Here is a 9,570-nt window from a genome sequence, read left to right as displayed (position 1 = left end):
GGCCTGATGAGGCCTACACAGATAAAGTGCTGAAATTAGGGCCACAGAGAATCACCATAAAAGCAATATATACTGATGGTGAAACCATGGCTGGATGTAGTGTGATCCTTTCTGAAGCTGCACAACAACTTTTTACAGGGCAGACACCACATATTTCACTGACAAAGAGTGACACAGCTGAGTGGTCAGACTTAGCATCTTTGGTGAGACAGGGGGAGAGTGTTGGAATGTGGCAGCAAGCTGGAGGGGGTTGGGAGACAGACATGCAGCACAGCATCTTTCGTAAAAAGCTGGGATGGGTGACACATACTACACCACAAACACACTTAGAGGGGGGTGAGAATGACACGACAGCATGATATGTTGTAGATGTCAGAGATCACCCGGAGCTTAAACAGGTCCCAGAGAAGCTCTGGTCTACTGGGAAGACTGATGTGGGGTTAATGACTACAGCGAGTCCAGTAGTAATAAAGCCCAAAACGTCTTTTAGGCCAAGAGTGAAACAATATCCCTTGAAGCCTGATGCAGTGGAAGGCATTAAACCAGTAATAGAGGATATGATTAAAGCAGGGATACTAGTTGAAGCTCCATAGGCAGTATGTAACACACCCATCTTCCCAGTTAGAAAGGCTGATTCACAGTCGTGGCGCATGATTCAAGACTTAAGAGCTGTGTCCCCGACCCCCACACCTTGTTAAATCAGCTTAAGCCAGATAAGACACACTTCACTGTGGTAGATTTAAGTAATGCTTTCTTTTCCATACCAGTGCATGAGAATTCACAAGGCTGGTTTGGTTTCACGTATCAAGGCAAAAAATACACATACACCAGATTGCCGCAAGGTTTTTGTGATAGTCCTACAATTTTCACACAGAATATTACAAATTGTCTGTCTGATTTTGTAGTTCCATCACATTCACAGATGTTGGTATATGTCGATGACATTTTAATTGCATCCAATTCAGAGGAGAATTGTAGAGACGTCTCATTGGCATTGCTAACTCACTTAGCTGAAACGGGTAACAAGGCCTCGCTTTCAAAGCTACAGTGGGTAAAGACAGAAGTGAAATTTTTAGGACATCTCCTTAGTGCTGCAGGGAAAAGCATACATCCAGAGAGGAAAACAGCTATTTTGGCAGCACCTAGGCCAGTGACAAAGAAACACATGATGCAATTTCTAGGGTTGCTAAATTTCTGTCGATCATGGATGCCCCATTACGCTGAAGTTGCGCAGCCATTACTAGATATGATGTACAGTAAACCTTTAGCTATGTCAGAAAGTTTGAGTTGGACCCCTGAGGGGGAGCAAGCTCTGTGCATGCTGAAACGGATGCTGACAGGAGCATCAGTTCTAGGACTTCCAGATTATAACAAACCTTTTGTTCAAACTGTTGATTGTAAAGGGCATTTTATGACGTCCATGTTAGTACAAAAGTGTGGAGGTAGAATGAAGCCAGTAGCTTATTATTCTAAGAGGCTGGATTCAGTGGCTTGTGCCTTACCTCACTGTGTGTGATCTGTGTGTGCAGTTGCTGAAGCCGTAAAGTGTTCAGGTGAAATTGTTTTGTTTCACCCCTTGACCCTGCTAGTTCCACATGAGGTGGATGTTTTATTGCTGCAGACTAAAATGACATTCTTGTCACCGGCAAGACACTTATCTTTAATGTCATTGTTGCTCTCCCAGCCACACGTAACTATTAAGCGGTGTACAACTTTGAATCCCTCTACACTGTTACCCACAGAGGAAGAGGGCACACCACATGTGTGTCGTGAGCATGTGGAAACACAGTGTAAACCTAGAAGTGATTTAACGGACATACCACTCACTGAGGGCAAGGTTTGGTTTGTTGATGGTTCAAGTTTCAAAACGGCAGAGGGAAAGACTAAAACAGGCTTTGCTGTTGTGGATGATGTGCAGGTCATCCGTGCTGGGCAGTTATCGCATTCCATGTCTGCCCAAGCAGCTGAGATAGTGGCTCTGACAGAAGCCTGCAAAGCAGCTGAGGGGCAGGTAGTGACTATATATACAGACAGTCAATATGCCTATGCTACACTTCACTTCTTTGCCGCTCAGTGGTCAAGACGAGGCATGACAACATCAACAGGGAAACCTGTGGAGCATGCGACACTGTTACAGGACCTGTTGAAAGCAGTCTTACTGCCCAGTAAAGTTGCGGTTTGTAAATGTACAGCACACACACGTGGCACTGACCCCATTGTACTAGGCAACGCCTTTGCAGATAAAATTGCAAAGGAAGCGGCCCTTGGATCACATGGGGTTCATATTCTGACGTCTCAGGAGCAAACTATGCCCATTACACATGATGTGCTAGCAGACATGCAGTCACACTCACCTTCAGCTGAGAAGCAACTATGGCTCACTAAAGGAGCAAGCCTGAGAGGTGATGTCTACTATCTTTGTGATAAACCTATATTGCCTAAAAACTTATATAGGACTGCTGCAATTTTGAGCCATGGGCTCTGCCATGTCTCCACAGCCGGGATGGTGGCAGCAGTCGAACGGCAGTTTTTCACACTGGGATTCAATGCTTATTCAAAACATTTCTGCAAAGCATGTTTAATATGTTGTAAACATAATGCTCAGGGGAACCTCAGACCTAGAAGAGGAAGGTTTTCCAGACCCAGCTACCCGTTTGAAGTAATCCATATGGATTTCATTGAGTTGTCTAACTGTAACACCTATAGGGACTGCCTGGTAATTGTGTGCCCATTCTCAAAGTGGGTTGAAATTGTCCCCACTAAGAAAGCAGATGCTATTTCAGTGGCTAAGGCAATATGCAAAAATGTGATCCCAGAGCATGGGATCCCCCAGACTATATACAGTGACAATGGTCCTCATTTTGTGAATGAAGTAATTGAGAAAATGTCACAACATCTGGGGATAACACTGAAAAACCACTGCTCATACCACCCACAAAGTGCATGGCTGGTTGAAAGGACTAATGGCACAGTAAAACTGAGACTCAGGAAAACAATGGAGGAAACAGGCAGAACATGGGTAGACTGCATTGAGCTGGTGAAAATGTATATGAGAATTACGCCGACTGATAATGGTCTAACGTCTTTTGAAATAATATATGGCAGGCCATTTAGAGTACCAGTGTTTTGTACTGATAATGATAAAGCAGAAGAAGAAAACACACTAGCAGACTGGATGATTAAAATGCTGAAAAGCAAAGAAGTCATGAGTGCAAATAATCTGCCAGATGATTCTGTTTCTGTACAGGAAGAACGTCTGAAGCCAGGAGACTGGGTGCTGATAAAGGTCATAAAGAGGTAGTGCTGGTGGAAGCCACGGTGGGATGGACCGTACCAGGCTCTGCTGACAACACCAACAGCTGTGAAAATCGCAGAACGACCCACCTGGATACACCAAAGCCACTGCAAAAAGGTGACACACATCCAGGCCAGCTCGGAGTAAGTGGCAGGAAGACCGGGTACAAAGGGGAGGGAAAGCCTCCAGGGCCCCTCGTCTCAATCCGGTGAAGAAACCAACTGAGCCACAGGTACTCATCAGAATGTCTGGAAAAGTGTTGTCTACTCTGCTGGGTGTAATGGCTTTGATGTCGTCATGGTCAGCAGTGGAGACCCTGTATGTCCAAGGAAACCACACCCAATACCCTCATGGCTATTCTACAAACTTTTGGTGGCAGTTTATGAATAGAACTGCTCACTTGAACAATAGGACGGACTGCTATGTGTGTGCTCATATGCCGTTGTCCGCATATACATCTGGATTGTGGCCGTACAGCATAACAGAGGACAGAAGTTGGTGTTTGTTAGGCTTAGCAACTCATCCTGGCTACAGAGCCCTCTGGTCCAAGGCCAACTATAGTACACCTCTGAACATCACCTGGAGTAAGTCGCCACTTCTGAACGTGAATTGTTCTGGACAAACTGACTTATTGGCCTGGCCTCAAGTGTCAGACCCGCTGCCAGACATAATATTGTTGAACAAGCTGAATGCAGCTCAACTGCCGGTGTGTGTGATGAACAATGGAACACTGTCAGTGGGAGAGCTGCCGCTTCACTTATGTGGAAAGATATACACCTACTGCCCTCCAGAGAATGAGAGCAGGTGTATGAAATGCTTGACCAGTGCGAAGTGTGCTGAGAACTTGACATTGAGGAGGACCGAATGCAAGTTCGACCTGGCGTACAGAATACCAGTAGAAGCAAAGAGGCAGAAGTGGACAGACTGTGCAAAAACAGTGCCGAGCAGTAAAGGAACAAGAGTGTTGGCTGATTGGTATTTCCTGTGTGGACATAAAGCCTATCTATCACTCCCTGAGGGATGGGGAGGATTATGTGCCTTGGTGAAGTTATCGGATCATGTCTTCTTCATGGACAGAGTTGAACATCACCCTAGCAACTGACGGAAGCATGAGGTGGATATAGCCTCACCAAACTCTTTTGGAGTGACAATAGACACTGGAGTGCCACGGGAATTCCGCATTTGGGGTGGAGGAGCTAAGTTCTTCCAAAGTCTGATCCCAAACATCGGAGTTGCAGAGGTGCGGGATCACGTGGAGATCAACCGGTATGCCCTACTGCGACACATTAATCTCACTAAGAAGCTGGGAACAGCCTTAGCAGAGGAGCAAAAGGCCATCAGAACGATGGTTCTGCAGAACAGGCTGACCCTGGACTTGATAACAGTATCACAAGGAGGAGTGTGTAAGCTGATTGGAGAGACATGTTGTATGTTTATCCCGGATGGATACACGACTGGAGGAGACATCTATGGAGCACTGCAGAACCTAACTGCTCTGCAGAAATATGTGGCGGAACACACATCAGGAGGAGACGCGTCACAAGGCTGGATAGCCTGGTTGACATCTGGACCATGATGGAATATGTTCTTAAAGTTTTTGACTCCCATTCTTACATTGGTGGCATTGTTTTGCTTGTTTACAGGTTGCATCCTGCCATGTGTAAGATCGATGGTGAATAAAATGATTGCTAACACTTTTACCAACTACATACTGTTGCAGCAGAGTGACATGGATGTTAAGGCTAATATGTGTGTATGAAATGAAGCCTACACTGAAAATGTTGACAAGTGGTGTAGAGCTGATGAGAGATATATATATATATATATATATATATATATATATATATATATATATATATATATATATATATATATATATATATGCCGTATAGTCTTAAAAAATGACAAAACAGGGTGGAGATGATGGTTTAGATTTTATTATTGTCATTTGTATTAAGAAATATTTAACCATATATGCTTAGAGGTATATAATCAATTGTGTAGTGATAGGATGTGTGATCTTCAGTAGGCTGTAAAAGGCTTTGTGTGCATTCCAGGGTGTTCTGGTATTCAAACCCACATCCTGGGAGCATGGGAGAGGTCGTACCTTGTTTTATGGTAGGATAAACGTATCTATGTCTGTTTTAGGCTAAGTGCATTTTGTTTAGATGAACTGCTGGACTTCCAGGCCAGTAGGTTTAGGAAGTCATTAATGGGTTCACACACACACACACACACACAGTGTATTCTTTGTTCACATGCATACCTATGTTATATGTTAATGACCCTATGCATATTCAAGTATCCTAGTAACCTAAGTAATCTGATACTACCTTAGCTGCACGGAAGGCCCAACAGCGCCTCTACTACCTCAGGAGACTGCGGAGTGCACACATTCCCAGACCTCTGATGCTGAACTTTTATAATTGTGCCATTAGCAGCGTTCTGATGTATGGATTGCTAGTGTGGTTCCCCAGCTGCACCAAGGCCGATCAGCAAGCACTACAGCGGGTGGTGAAAGAAGCTGGCAGAATTATTGGAACAACTCTGCCAGAGATTAGTAATATCTTCCGCACTCGCTGTCTGAGGAGGGTGCACAGTATCCTGCGGGACCAATATCATCCTGCGCGCCACCTTTTCCACCTGCTGCCCTTAGGGAGAAGGTACAGGTCCATACAGGCCAGAACATCCAGATTGGCCAACAGCCTGTATCCACAGGCTGTGAGGCTTCTGAACTCTTTGCCCCCTCTCTCACAGACAATAACCATATCCAACTTCTAAATATTACTTGTCATGTTGTTGCTAAGGACTGTTTTATTGCACTGGAGTCATATTTACACTTATTATTTTATTCACGGGTGTACGGAAGCTCCAAACGCAATTTCATTGTTTTCTGACAATGACAATAAATATTTGAATTCAACCACAATAAAAGGAGTGCTATGGGGAACCTGGCTGAGAGTCTGACGGAGGTCAAGTGGGTGGAATGACACTTGGCTCCAGACAGGCCTCCCCGTGCACGGAAACATAACTTTGCCTACTTGTGTCTTGTTCTTTGCTGTGTAGCAAATTGTCCTGAACATTCCAGTGAGTAGGTTTATGCTATAAACCTATCAGTTGTCAGCCTTTATTTATACTCAAGCATGATTGCGTCTCAGAAACATACAGGAAGCGATAAGATACAACTGTGCTGCGTGCTTGCGTCCTGCTGAGCTTGCACAGCGTGCAGATTTCCTGCTGAGCTTGCACAACGTAACTTCTCTAATAAAAAAGAGCAAACACATCTAGAAGACCTTAAATGAAAAGTACTTCTAAACATAAACATAATAAAATCTTTCAACACTCACCCTGGGAGCCGGGACAGGCACTGTCAACGGCTGGGCAGCTGCTGTCCCCACCTGAGGAGCTGGTACGGGTGCAGCGACATGCAGAGGCTCAGCCAGCCTAGACACGAGAACAGGGACCAGCTGGACCTCAGCCTCCCTCCCCTGAAGCACTGAAACAGGTGCAGGGGAAGGCTGGGCCCGAGCTGCCCTGGGAGCAGGAACACAACGGGGCGAACGTTCAGGCTCAGCAAACACAGACTCCTCTAAAAAGTTGTTTAGCTTCCTACCACCACCACGTCTAACAGTCTTAACAGTCTCAGTCTTAGCAGTGTTCATACGATTGTGTTTTTCCAGCTCAGAGGAAGGAAAGTGGTCATAACTCACCACTGGGAGTTGCTCCGCAGAGAAAGTGTGGTGACTGTGTGAGCGCCACCTCCTCCGGGAAGTGGGGGGTGGCAAACTGGGCTGCAAATCCTCCAACGAACCGGGCTGCGATGAGGAATCAGAGAGTTTATGAAGCTCAGAATGGGGCAGGCCCAAAAACAGAGCGAAGGACTGCAGCGGAGTGAGTCTAATGTCCGGGGTCACATAATCCTTCTTCCTCCGCCGCTTAACCCTCTTGTTGGACTGGGAAACCGGGGGTGGAGGCGAAGGTGTAGCGACCAGAGAGAATGAGCACATGCTCAATCTGATCGCCCGAGGCATAGGCGCCTGCTCGGCCGTAGCCATGGCAGTTTGGAGGCTGCGGGGCCCTCCCCAAGCCAAACGTGACCCATAGAAGGGTGACTGGAGCTTCTGGGCATGCTTAGCCTCCTGCCTCATGCTCTCCTTGAGGAAGGCAGAAACTGCGGGTTGCCGATACCACATGGAATCTGCTGGGTCCATGTTCTGGTCGCGATCTCCTGTCATGGAACGGCTGTGTGCAAGCAGGAGTGGTAGTAGGAGGACCCAAAGTGCAGACACTCGATGGCAAAACGCAAACTCAAAACAGCTTTAATGCTGAACTCAAAAGGAAACAAACTTGCAAATAAACTTACTCAGACGGAACACACAGCAAGAAGGGGGTAGATTGCAACAATGAAAAACTGAAACACAGGGCTTAAATACATAGAGGGAGCAATCAGGGAATGGACAACGGGAGGGAAACACAGCTGTGGCAAATCAGGCCTACCGAGACAAGGGGAAGCAAAACCAGATACATTAACATCAGACATGGACCTTCAAAATAAAACAGGAAACATAACACAGACTGAACTACAGACGCATACTCTGACTGGGCACAGGGAGATAGCAACTAGAGAACACAGAGACATAAACCATAAGACAGAACTTAAGAAACCAAAGACTAGAAATGATAAATGATATAACAAACTCAAAACCCTGGGTCAACGACCCAGGCATCCTAACAGCTGGCCTCCACCACTTGTTGATTTTACTGAATCGTTGGAAGCTCCGTGATGCCACCACCAAACAACTGAGTTATTTTTACACACCGGCCAGCATCTGGCCAATCCACCACCTTTCATTGTTTATACCGTTACAAAAAAAAAAAAATCATCGGGCCACCGAGCAAATGCCCGGTATGCCCGATGGCCAGTCCAGCTATGGCCGTGCCATCAGTTAACCCTTCGCGTGCCAACTGTGGCACGCGTGCCTAGGGTTGCCGACCCCTGCTCTGGAAGGTACACAGAGTCTTTACAGACTACTACGGATCAAACCTCTATTATTATGCAACTCTAAGCATATATGAGTAAATATTTTTAAGCATAAATGACAATCAACAATATAAACCTTACAGCTCCCATAGATATGTGGTTGCAAATGAAAGGAGAAAGCACACGGCCTTGTTTGAAAGTGTAGGGTATTCACTGCACAGCTGTCTGATTTCTGAAAGCAGACTTCAGTGTCTCATTACAAAATAGTTCTGTTAAGCTCTCCTGTTCAACAACTGTGAAATCCTCAGGCAGGTCAGAGACTTCAAAGCTGAATGGCTTTCTCATCCAGCTATTCACTTCTGCTGTCGCTTGGAAATATTCAAGGTGCACAACAATGTTGTCTCTGACTCCACAGGTGAAAGTCAGGTTATTGTCAGACAGGAAACTCCAAACTGGGGAAAGCACATCACATTGCATAGATTTTGTCCTGCACATCAAAAAAACTGATAGAGAGTCCCCGTAGTCCTAAATTTTGCTAATTTAAATGAGAGAAAATGTCCATTAAGTATGCTAGGGCACTGCTCATCTCATCACAGAGCATGTGACATAGGGAAGAGTGCATCTGTCTGCTTTTTATGAAACTGGGTGTAGCGCAACCTTAAATATTCAGGCATCTTTTTCACTGCAAGGGCCTTACAATGGATGCTGCATTGAATCCACTGTATTACTGGTGCCAACCTGCGAATTCAGGTTACAACTCCGCTTTGGCGACCTGTCATGGCATTACCACCATGCCTGGAGACTATACGCACCTTTTCAAATCCAGCCCATTCTCTCTCTCATTCAGGAGCAAATGTGTTCAGCTGGATCTGAAGTGACTTACAGAACAGACTCTGGATACTGTAGCTCCTGTGAAAACTAAGGCCTCAAACCGGAAGTACCTGACTCCGTGGTATAATTCTCAAACACGTAGCCTAAAGCAGATAACTCGTAAGCTGGAGAGGAAATGGCGTGTCACAAATTTAGAGGATCATCATTTAGCCTGGAGAAATAGTTTGCTGCTTTATAAGAAAGCCCTCCGCAAAGCCAGAACATCTTACTATTCGTCACTGATTGAAGAAAATAAGAACAACCCCAGGTTTCTCTTCAGCACTGTAGCCAGGCTGACAAACAGTCAGAGCTCTGTTGAGCCAACCATCCCTTTAACATTAACTAGTAATGACTTCATGAACGTCTTCACAAATAAAATTGTTATCATTAGAGAAAAATTACCAATAATCATCCCACAGATGTA

This window comes from Oreochromis niloticus, unplaced genomic scaffold, assembly GCF_001858045.2.
Source record: "Oreochromis niloticus isolate F11D_XX unplaced genomic scaffold, O_niloticus_UMD_NMBU tig00008834_pilon, whole genome shotgun sequence".
NCBI lineage: Eukaryota > Metazoa > Chordata > Actinopteri > Cichliformes > Cichlidae > Oreochromis > Oreochromis niloticus.
This window is presented reverse-complemented; position numbering follows the sequence as displayed.